Source organism: Salmo trutta, chromosome 17 (assembly GCF_901001165.1).
Source record: "Salmo trutta chromosome 17, fSalTru1.1, whole genome shotgun sequence".
NCBI classification, from domain to species: domain Eukaryota; kingdom Metazoa; phylum Chordata; class Actinopteri; order Salmoniformes; family Salmonidae; genus Salmo; species Salmo trutta.
The window spans coordinates 57132407-57145275 of NC_042973.1; the positions used below are offsets into that span (position 1 = coordinate 57132407).

The 12869-nt window shown below is 38.4% G+C and overlaps 1 non-coding gene across 1 annotated transcript; it reads left to right on the top strand.

The window, feature by feature from the left end:
* The first annotated feature begins 12103 nt into the window (after positions 1 to 12103).
* On the top strand, positions 12104 to 12176 carry trnav-aac (transfer RNA valine (anticodon AAC)). Its single transcript has one exon. It is a non-coding gene; the product is annotated as a tRNA-Val (tRNA).
* The last annotated feature ends 693 nt before the right edge of the window (positions 12177 to 12869 follow it).

Here is a 12869-nt window from a genome sequence, read left to right on the forward strand (position 1 = left end):
CAACCAAGTGCTATGTCATATTACGTGCGCATAGTGAAAATCACGCAACTCAACCATCTGTTACTCAGTCAATTCTTAAGGTAGAGACTTCTTATTCAGGATTCTGTTTATGTCTACCCCAAAGACAACGTGTGTGAAGCAAGAGCTTCCTGTGACAATCGGAAGTGGTTAAAAACACCCAAGAGCTATTGTCATATTACGTGCACATAGTGAAAATCACACAACTCAACCATCTGTTTCTCAGTCAATTCTTAAGGTAGAGACTTCTTATTCAGGATTCTGTTTATGTCTACCCCAAAGACAACGTGTGTGAAGCAAGAGCTTCCTGTGACAACCGGAAGTGGTTAAAATCACTCAAGAGCTATTGTCATATTACGTGCGCATAGTGAAAATCACGCAACTCAACCATCTGTTTCTCAGTCAATTCTTAAGGTAGAGACTTCTTATTCAGGATTCTGTTTATGTCTACCCCAAAGACAACGTGTGTGAAGCAAGAGCTTCCTGTGACAACCGGAAGTGGTTAAAATCACCCAAGAGCTATTGTCATATTACGTGCGCATAGTGAAAATCACGCAACTCAACCATCTGTCATTCAGTCAATTCTTAAGGTAGAGACTTCTTATTCAGGATTCCGTTTATGTCTACCCCAAAGACAACGTGTGTGAAGCAAGACCTTCCTGTGACAACCGGAAGTGGTTAAAAACACCCAAGAGCTATTGTCATATTGCCACCTGCAGATAGTGAAAATCACGCAACTCAACCATCTGTTATTCAGTCAATTCTTAAGGTAGAGACTTCTTATTCAGGATTCCGTTTATGTCTACCCCAAAGACAACGTGTGTGAAGCAAGAGCTTCCTGTGACAACCGGAAGTGGTTAAAAACACCCAAGAGCTATTGTCATATTGCCACCTGCAGATAGTGAAAATCACGCAACTCAACCATCTGTTACTCAGTCAATTCTTAAGGTAGAGACTTCTTATTCAGGATTCTGTTTATGTCTACCCCAAAGACAACGTGTGTTGAGTAAGAACTTCCTGTGACAACGGGAAGTGGTTAAAACAGCCTAGAGCTATTGTCATATGGACAACCTGCATATAGTGAAAATCACGCAACTCAACCATCTGTCATTCAGTCAATTCTTAAGGTAGAGACTTCTTATTCAGGATTCCGTTTATGTCTACCCCAAAGACAACGTGTGTGAAGCAAGAGCTTCCTGTGACAACCGGAAGTGGTTAAAAACACCCAAGAGCTATTGTCATATTGCCACCTGCAGATAGTGAAAAAAACGCAACTCAACCATCTGTTATTCAGTCAATTCTTAAGGTAGAGACTTCTTATTCAGGATTCCGTTTATGTCTACCCCAAAGACAACGTGTGTGAAGCAAGAGCTTCCTGTGACAACCGGAAGTGGTTGAAATCACCCAAGAGCTATTGTCATATTAAGTGCGCATAGTGAAAATCACGCAACTCAACCATCTGTTTCTCAGTCAATTCTTAAGGTAGAGACTTCTTATTCAGGATTCTGTTTATGTCTACCCCAAAGACAACGTGTGTTGAGTAAGAACTTCCTGTGACAACGGGAAGTGGTTAAAACAGCCTAGAGCTATTGTCATATGGACAACCTGCATATAGTGAAAATCACTCAACTCAACCATCTGTTACTCAGTCAATTCTTAAGGTAGAGACTTCTTATTCAGGATTCTGTTTATGTCTACCCCAAAGACAACGTGTGTGAAGCAAGAGATTCCTGTGACAACCGGAAGTGGTTAAAATCACCCAAGAGCTATTGTCATATTACGTGCGCATAGTGAAAATCACGCAACTCAACCATCTGTTACTCAGTCAATTCTTAAGGTAGAGACTTCTTATTCAGGATTCTGTTTATGTCTACCCCAAAGACAACGTGTGTGAAGCAAGAGCTTCCTGTGACAACCGGAAGTGGTTAAAATCACCCAAGAGCTATTGTCATATTACGTGCGCATAGTGAAAATCACGCAACTCAACCATCTGTTACTCAGTCAATTCTTAAGGTAGAGACTTCTTATTCAGGATTCTGTTTATGTCTACCCCAAAGACAACGTGTGTGAAGCAAGAGCTTCCTGTGACAACCGGAAGTGGTTAAAAACACCCAAGAGCTATTGTCATATTACTTGCGCATAGTGAAAATCACGCAACTCAACCATCTGTTACTCAGTCAATTCTTAAGGTAGAGACTTCTTATTCAGGATTCTGTTTATGTCTACCCCAAAGACAACGTGTGTGAAGCAACAGCTTCCTGTGACAACCGGAAGTGGTGAAAAACACCCAAGAGCTATTGTCATATTGCCACCTGCAGATAGTGAAAATCACGCAACTCAACCATCTGTTACTCAGTCAATTCTTAAGGTAGAGACTTCTTATTCAGGATTCTGTTTATGTCTACCCCAAAGACAACGTGTGTGAAGCAACAGCTTCCTGTGACAACCGGAAGTGGTTAAAAACACCCAAGAGCTATTGTCATATTGCCACCTGCAGATAGTGAAAATCACGCAACTCAACCATCTGTTACTCAGTCAATTCTTAAGGTAGAGACTTCTTATTCAGGATTCTGTTTATGTCTACCCCAAAGACAACGTGTGTGAAGCAAGAGCTTCCTGTGACAACCGGAAGTGGTTAAAATCAACCAAGTGCTATTGTCATATTACGTGCGCATAGTGAAAATCACGCAACTCAACCATCTGTTACTCAGTCAATTCTTAAGGTAGAGACTTCTTATTCAGGATTCTGTTTATGTCTACCCCAAAGACAACGTGTGTGAAGCAAGAGCTTCCTGTGACAACCGGAAGTGGTTAAAATCACTCAAGAGCTATTGTCATATTACGTGCGCATAGTGAAAATCACGCATCTCAACCATCTGTTTCTCAGTCAATTCTTAAGGTAGAGACTTCTTATTCAGGATTCTGTTTATGTCTACCCCAAAGACAACGTGTGTGAAGCAAGAGCTTCCTGTGACAACCGGAAGTGGTTAAAATCACCCAAGAGCTATTGTCATATTACGTGCGCATAGTGAAAATCACGCAACTCAACCATCTGTCATTCAGTCAATTCTTAAGGTAGAGACTTCTTATTCAGGATTCCGTTTATGTCTACCCCAAAGACAACGTGTGTGAAGCAAGACCTTCCTGTGACAACCGGAAGTGGTTAAAAACACCCAAGAGCTATTGTCATATTGCCACCTGCAGATAGTGAAAATCACGCAACTCAACCATCTGTTATTCAGTCAATTCTTAAGGTAGAGACTTCTTATTCAGGATTCCGTTTATGTCTACCCCAAAGACAACGTGTGTGAAGCAAGAGCTTCCTGTGACAACCGGAAGTGGTTAAAATCACCCAAGAGCTATTGTCATATTACGTGCGCATAGTGAAAATCACGCAACTCAACCATCTGTTTCTCAGTCAATTCTTAAGGTAGAGACTTCTTATTCAGGATTCCGTTTATGTCTACCCCAAAGACAACGTGTGTGAAGCAAGAGCTTCCTGTGACAACCGGAAGTGGTTTAAAATAGCCTAGAGCTATTGTCATATTGCCACCTGCAGATAGTGAAAATCACGCAACTCAACCATCTGTTATTCAGTCAATTCTTAAGGTAGAGACTTCTTATTCAGGATTCTGTTTATGTCTACCCCAAAGACAACGTGTGTGAAGCAAGAGCTTCCTGTGACAACCGGAAGTGGTTAAAATCACCCAAGAGCTATTGTCATATTACTTGCGCATAGTGAAAATCATGCAACTCAACCATCTGTTATTCAGTCAATTCTTAAGGTAGAGACTTCTTATTCAGGATTCTGTTTCTGTCTACCCCAAAGACAACGTGTGTGAAGCAAGAGCTTCCTGTGACAACCGGAAGTGGTTAAAAACACCCAAGAGCTATTGTCATATTGCCACCTGCAGATAGTGAAAATCATACAACTCAACCATGTGTCATTCAGTCAATTCTTAAGGTAGAGACTTCATATTCAGGATTCTGTATATGCCTACCCCAAAGACAACGTGTGTCTATTCTTTTTGCAAAAAAAACAAAAACACACACACACAATTTGGCCATAGGTACATAGTGTGGGGCTTAGAGGCTTATACCGCCTTCAATAGTTACTTTCGTTCAAACGATTCAAGAACCGTCAGACCTAGAGCTCCGAAATTTTAGAAACCTGTTCTAGAGCTCAAGTCGATAGTGCACGGTGATTTATGGGGCTCTAGAAGGTTCTCTGACTGAGAAACCGCCTCGTACATTTGCAATATTTTCAATTCATTTTGAATATCACGGACATGGCGACATGTAGAAATGTCCCAGAGTCGCAAGACTAGGTGCATTGAAACCGCCTTGGCCCATAGAGACGGACCCCAATGTCTCTGTCCGATAGCTCATTCAGGGACCCCGTAGTAACGCCCTGAAAAAGTGGATTTTCAGCACCAATTAGGCCATTGCTCGGGCACCGAATGACCTATCGAGCCGAAACTTTGGATTCGGGGTCGCCTCACATAGGCCTACACATAATGTCAGAGCTGGACCCGCAGCTATAACGTAACTATGTGTTTTAGGTGTTTTTATGGTTAAAATTTAAAGCACTGTGAATTATGGGCCTTCTCTGACATATGTGATAGTTGGCTTCTATACGAGTTGGAAAAAGTGGATTTGGTGTCAGATGCTATCAGTTTGGTGTCAAAATGACATCTAATTGACTGATGGACGCTGACTGCTGGGTGACGAGCAATGGAGAGGAACCACAGTCCCTGCCCGGCCATCCCGAGTTCATCGAGCCAGTCAATAATGCATTTCTGCAGTATTTTTGAGCATGCCTAAATTTGTGATGCTAAATGCCCATTGAATCATATTGCAAACGTAACGCGCAATATTGCAAATGTAACGCGCATTTGCAAGATGATTCAACAGCAAAAAATATCACCAAAGTTGACATGATGAAATCAACACAACGAGCGATGGAGAGGAACCACAGTCACTGCACGGCCATCCCGAGATCATCGGGCCAGTCAATTATGCATTCTGAGCATGTCAAATTCGTTAAAAATGTTAAAAGCAACAGAGTCCCACTTCTCCCTCATCATACATGACAAGTAGACCATCTGCGTTGATTGATGGCTCAACATAGGGATATATATCATTTGGGCAGTATAAATGCCATTTGGACCATGGTTCACTGACTTTTGGGTTTGGAAACCGACTTCCTATGATCGTACATGGCAAACGGACAAACATACTGATTTGGCACATTCAATACTTTCATACATGTATAATTGACAAAAAAGAATTGGACATTTCATTTGCACATTTCTAATGGCATTTGGCAAAAAATATAAATATATCACTTTTGACTTCCTATGAAATCATATTCCAAAGGCACAAATCATATGCCTTATGCACAAGCAAATATGTCACTTTTGACTTCCTATGAAATCATATTCCAAATGCACAAAACATATGCCTTATGTACAGCAAAATTGTACTTACAGAGTGCATCAAACATGAATTAGGCCTTGTTTGGGAAAAACTATTTATTTCTGTATTTCATGATTGCAACTTGCTGAAAAGTGTCAACAATGTTCCTTTCATCGAGTTTAAACAGTACAGCAAAATGGTAATTAACAGAGTGACCTTGTTTTTGAAAAACTGTTTATTTCTGTATTTCATGATTGCAACTTGCTGAAAAGTGTCAACAGTGTTCCTTTCATCGAGTTTAAACAGTACAGCAAAATGGTAATTAACAGAGTGACCTTGTTTTTGAAAAACTGTTTATTTCTGTATTACATGATTGCAACTTGCTTAAAGTGTGCACAGTGTTCCTATCATCCTAATTAAGCAGTACAGCAAAAATGGTACTTACAGACTGCATCAAACATGATTTAGGCCTTGTTTGGGAAAAACTGTTTATTTCTGTATTTCATGATTGCAACTTGCTGAAAAGTGTCAATGTTCCTTTCATCGAGATTAAACAGTACAGCAAAATGGTACTTACAGAGTGATTTAAACATGACTTAGACCATGTTTTTGAAAAACTGTTTATTTCTGTATTTCATGATTGCAACTTGCTGAAAAGTGTCAACAATGTTCCTTTCATCGAGATTAAACAGTACAGCAAAATGGTACTTACAGAGTGACTCAAACATGACTTTGGACCTTGTTTTTGAAAAACGGTTTATTTCTGTATTACATGATTGCAACTTGCTGAAAAGTGTGCACAGTGTTCCTATTATCCTGATTAAGCAGTACAGCAAAAATGGTACTTACAGAGTGCATCAAACATGAATTAGGCCTTGTTTGGGAAAAACTATTTATTTCTGTATTTCATGATTGCAACTTGCTGAAAAGTGTCAACAATGTTCCTTTCATCGAGATTAAACAGTACAGCAAAATGGTACTTACAGAGTGACTCAAACATGACTTAGACCTTGTTTTTGAAAAACTGTTTATTTCTGTATTTCATGATTGCAACTTGCTGAAATGTGTCAACAATGTTCCTTTCATCGAGATTAAACAGTACAGCAAAATGGTACTTACAGAGTGACTCAAACATGACTTAGACCTTGTTTTTGAAAAACTGTTTATTTCTGTATTTCATGATTGCAACTTGCTGAAAAGTGTCAATGTTCCTTTCATCGAGATTAAACAGTACAGCAAAATGGTACTTACAGAGTGATTTAAACATGACTTAGACCTTGTTTTTGAAAAACTGTTTATTTCTGTATTTCATGATTGCAACTTGCTGAAAAGTGTCAATGTTCCTTTCATCGAGATTAAACAGTACAGCAAAATGGTACTTACAGAGTGATTTAAACATGACTTAGACCTTGTTTTTGAAAAACTGTTTATTTCTGTATTTCATGATTGCAACTTGCTGAAAGTGTCAACAATGTTCCTTTCATCGAGATTAAACAGTACAGCAAAATGGTACTTACAGAGTGACTCAAACATGACTTTGGACCTTGTTTTTGAAAAACTGTTTATTTCTGTATTTCATGATTGCAACTTGCTGAAAAGTGTCAACAATGTTCCTTTCATCGAGATTAAACAGTACAGCAAAATGGTACTTACAGAGTGACTCAAACATGACTTTGGACCTTGTTTTTGAAAAACTGTTTATTTCTGTATTACATGATTGCAACTTGCTGAAAAGTGTCAACAGTGTTCCTTTCATCGAGTTTAAACTGTACAGCAAAATGGTACTTAACAGAGTGACCTTGTTTTTGAAAAACTGTTTATTTCTGTATTACATGATTGCAACTTGCTGAAAGTGTGCACAGTGTTCCTATCATCCTAATTAAGCAGTACAGCAAAAATGGTACTTACAGACTGCATCAAACATGATTTAGGCCTTGTTTGGGAAAAACAATTTATTTCTGTATTTCATGATTGCAACTTGCTGAAAAGTGTCAATGTTCCTTTCATCGAGATTAAACAGTACAGCAAAATGGTACTTACAGAGTGATTTAAACATGACTTAGACCTTGTTTTTGAAAAACTGTTTATTTCTGTATTTCATGATTGCAACTTGCTGAAAAGTGTCAACAATGTTCCTTTCATCGAGATTAAACAGTACAGCAAAATGGTACTTGCAGAGTGACTCAAACATGACTTTGGACCTTGTTTTTGAAAAACTGTTTATATCTGTATTTCATGATTGCAACTTGCTGAAAAGTGTCAACAATGTTCCTTTCATCGAGATTAAACAGTACAGCAAAATGGTACTTACAGAGTGACTTAAACATGACTTAGACCTTGTTTTTGAAAAACTGTTTATTTGTGTATTTCATGATTGCAACTTGCTGAAAAGTGTCAACAATGTTCCTTTCATCGAGATTAAACAGTACAGCAAAATGGTACTTACAGAGTGACTCAAACATGACTTTGGACCTTGTTTTTGAAAAACTGTTTATTTCTGTATTACATGATTGCAACTTGCTGAAAAGTGTGCACAGTGTTCCTATCATCCTGATTAAGCAGTACAGCAAAAATGGTACTTACAGAGTGCATCAAACATGAATTAGGCCTTGTTTGGGAAAAACTATTTATTTCTGTATTTCATGATTGCAACTTGCTGAAAAGTGTCAACAATGTTCCTATCATCCTGAATAAGCAGTACAGCAAAAAGGTTACTTACAGAGTGCATCAAACATGATTTAGGCCTTGTTCGGGAAAAACTATTTATTTCTGTATTTCATGATTGCAACTTGCTGAAAAGTGTCAACAATGTTCCTTTCATCGAGATTAAACAGTACAGCAAAATTGTACTTACAGAGTGCATCAAACATGAATTAGGCCTTGTTTGGGAAAAACTATTTATTTCTGTATTTCATGATTGCAACTTGCTGAAAAGTGTCAACAATGTTCCTTTCATCGAGTTTAAACAGTACAGCAAAATGGTACTTACAGAGTGATTTAAACATGACTTAGACCTTGTTTTTGAAAAACTGTTTATATGTGTATTTCATGATTGCAACTTGCTGAAAAGTGTCAACAATGTTCCTTTCATCGAGATTAAACAGTACAGCAAAATGGTACTTACAGAGTGACTCAAACATGACTTTGGACCTTGTTTTTGAAAAACTGTTTATTTCTGTATTTCATGATTGCAACTTGCTGAAAAGTGTCAATGTTCCTTTCATCGAGATTAAACAGTACAGCAAAATGGTACTTACAGAGTGATTTAAACATGACTTAGACCTTGTTTTTGAAAAACTGTTTATTTGTGTATTTCATGATTGCAACTTGCTGAAAAGTGTCAACAATGTTCCTTTCATCGAGATTAAACAGTACAGCAAAATGGTACTTACAGAGTGACTCAAACATGACTTTGGACCTTGTTTTTGAAAAACTGTTTATTTCTGTATTACATGATTGCAACTTGCTGAAAAGTGTGCACAGTGTTCCTATTATCCTGATTAAGCAGTACAGCAAAAATGGTACTTACAGAGTGCATCAAACATGAGTTAGGCCTTGTTTGGGAAAAACTATTTATTTCTGTATTTCATGATTGCAACTTGCTGAAAAGTGTCAACAATGTTCCTATCATCCTGAATAAGCAGTACAGCAAAAACGGTACTTACAGATTGCATCAAACATGATTTAGGCCATGTTCGGGAAAAACTATTTATTTTTGTATTTCATGATTGCAACTTGCTGAAAAGTGTCAACAATGTTCCTTTCATCGAGATTAAACAGTACAGCAAAATGGTACTTAATTTATTCAAGAAGTATCATAGTGATAACAGAGAAATTCATTAATGACTTATTTTGGAAATTCGAATACGTGCCATGAATATCGGTAAAATTCGGTTTACACCTTGCAGCTAATCGTAGCAGCAGTTTCTGTAGTCTAGTGGTTATCACGTAGAACCGAGGACGCGAAAGGTTCTCGGTTCGAAACCGGGTGGAAACAGTGCTCTTTGACACCTGCAGTAAGTACTGTACTTTTAACAGAGAAAAGTTATTTTCATAAATTCTGTATTTTGGAAATTCAAATACGTGCCATGAATATCTGTAAAATTCTGTTTACTCCTTGCAGATAATTATAGCAGCAGTTTCTGTAGTGTAGTGGATATCACGTTTGCTTCACACGCGAAAGGTCACTGGTTCAAAACCGGTCGGAAACAACGCTCATTGACACATTCAAGAAGTACTTTAGCAGTAACAGAGAATTTCATTAATGCCTTATTTTGGAAATTCGAATACGTGCCATGAATATCTGTAAAATTCGGTTTACTCCTTGTAGCAAAATGTAGCAGCAGTTTCTCTAGTGTAGTGGTAATCCCATTTGCTTAACACGCGAAAGGTCCTCGGTTCGAAACCCAGTGGAAACAGTGCTCTTTGACACGTCCAATAAGGTACTGTACTCTTAACAGAGAAAAGTTATTTTCATAAATTCTGTATTTTGGAAATTCGAATACGTGCCATGAATATCGGTAAAATTCGGTTTACTCCTTGCAGCTAATTGTAGCAGCAGTTTCTGTAGTGTAGTGGTTATCAAGTTAGCTTAACATGCGAAAGTTGCTCGGTTCAAAACCGGGAGGAAACAGTGCTCTTTGACACGTGCAGTAGGCACTGTACTTTTAACAGAGAATAGTTATTTTCATAAATACCTTATTTTGGAAATTCTAACGCGTGCCATGAATATCTGTAAAATTCAGTTTACTCCTTGTTGCCAAATGTAGCCGCAGTTTCTGTAGTGTAGTGGTTATCAAGTTTGCTTCACACGCGAAAGGTCCCTGGTTCGAAACCAGGCAGAAACAACGCTAATTGACATATTCATGAAGTACCGTAGAGGTAACAGAGAATTTCATTAGTGCCTTATTTTGGAAATTCGAATACCTGCCATGAATATCTTTAAAATTCGGTTTACTCCTTGCAGCTAATTGTACCAGCAGTTTCTGTACTGTAGTGGTTATCACATTCGCATTACACAAGAAAGGTCCTCGGATTGAAACCGGGCAGAAACAGTGCTCTTTGACACATGCAGTAGGTACTGTACTTTAAACAGAGAATAATTATTTTCATAAATGCCTTATTTTGGAAATTCGAATACGTGCCATGAATATCTGTAAAATTCGGTTTACTCCTTGCAGATAATTGTACCAGCAGTTTCTGTAGTGTAGTGGTTATCACGGTTGCTTCACAGGCGAACGGTCCCTGGTTTGAAACCGGGCGAAAACAAAGCTTATTGACACATTCAAGAGGTACTATAGTGTTAACAGAGAATTTCATTAATGCCTTATTTTGGAAATTCGAAGACGTGCCATGAATATCTGTAGAATTCGGTTTCCTCCTCGTAGCTAAATGTAGCAGCAGTTTCTGTAGTGTAGTGGTTATCATGTTCGCTTAACACGCAAAAAGTCCTCTGTTCGAAACCGGGCGGCAACAGTGCTCTTTGACACGTGCAGTAGGCACTATACTTTTAACATAGAATAGTTATTTTCATAAATTCTGTATTTTGGAAATTCGAATATGTGCCATGAATATCTATAAAATTCGGTTTACTCCTTGCAGATAATTGTACCAGCAGTTTCTGTAGTGTAGTGGTTATCACTTTTGCTTCACACGCGAAAGGTCCCTGGTTCGAAACCGGGCGGAAACAACGAGCATTGACACATTCAAGAAGTACTATAGCGGTAACAGAGAATTTCATTAATGCCTTATTTTGGAAATTCGAATACGTGCCATGAATATCAGTATAATTCGGTTTCCTCCTCGTAGCTAAATGTAGCAGCAGTTTCTGTAGTGTAGTGGTTATCATGTTCGCTTAACACGCAAAAAGTCCTCTGTTCGAAACCGGGCGGCAACAGTGCTCTTTGACACGTGCAGTAGGCACTATACTTTTAACATAGAATAGTTATTTTCATAAATTCTGTATTTTGGAAATTCGAATACGTGCCATGAATATCTGTAAAATTCGGTTTACTCCTTGTAGATACATGTAGCAGCAGTTTCTGTAGTGTAGTGGTTATCACGTTTGCTTCACATGCGAAAAGTCTTTGGTTCGAAACCGGTCGGAAACAACGCTCAATGACACATTCAAGAAGTATCATAGTGGTAACAGAGAAATTCGTTAATGCCTTATTTTGGAAATTCGAATACGTGCCATGAATATCGGTAAAATTCGGTTTACTCCTTGCAGCTAATTGTAGAAGCATTTTCTGTAGTGTAGTGGTTATCACGTTCGCTTAACACGCGAAAGGTCCTCGGATCGAAACCGGGCAGAAACAGTGCTCTTTAACACGTGCAATAGGTACTTTGCTTTTAACAGAGAATAGTTATTTTCATAAATACCTAATTTTTGGAAATTTGAACACGTGCCATGTATATCAGTAAAATTCGGTTTACTCCTTGCAAGATAATTGTAGCAGCAGTTTCTGTAGTGTAGTGGTTATCAAGTTTGCTTCACATGCGAAATGTCCCTGGTTCGAAACCGGGCGGAAACAAAGCTCATTCACACATTCAAGAAGTACTATTGCGGTAACAGAGAATTTCATTAATGCCTTATTTTGGAAATTCGAATACGTGCCATGAATATCTGTAGAATTCGGTTTACTCCTTGCAGAAAAATCAAGCAGCAGTTTCTGTAGTGTAGTGGTTATCACGTTCGCTTAACACGCGAAAGGTCCTCGGTTCGAAACCAGGCGGAAACAGTGCTCTTTGTCACGTGCAGTGGGTACTGTACTTTTAACAGAGAATAGTTATTTTCATAAATTCTGTATTTTGGAAATTCGAACACGTGCCATGAATATCTGTAAAATTTGGTTTACTCCTTGCAGCTAATTGTAGCAGCAGTTTCTGTACTGTAGTGGTTATCACGTTCGCTTCACACGCGAAAGGTCCCTGGTTTGAAACCAGGCGGCAACAACACTCAGTAACATATTCAATTAGTACCACAGAGAATTTCACTAATCCCTTATTTTGGAAATTCGAATACGTTCCATGAATATCTTTAAAATTCGGTTTACTCCTTGCAGCTAATTGTAGCAGAAGTTTCTGTGGTGTAGTATTTATCACGTTCGCTTCACACACGAAAGGTCCCTGGTTCGGAAACAATGCTCATTGACACATTCAAGATGTATCATAGTGGTAACAGAGAAATTCATTAATGCCTTATTTTGGAAATTCGAATACGTGCCATGAATATCTGTAAAATTCAGTTTACTCCTCGCAGAAAAATCAAGCAGCAGTTTCTGTAGTGTAGTGGTTATCACGTTCGCTTTACACGCCCCTTTTTGGAGTTTCAGGAAGTGGAAGAGAAGCAGGTGTCTGAGTGCTTGAGAGAGAATATCGTTGTTTTTGGAGGTCTATTTGCTTTATAAGTTTATAAGTTTGTGAGTGACTGT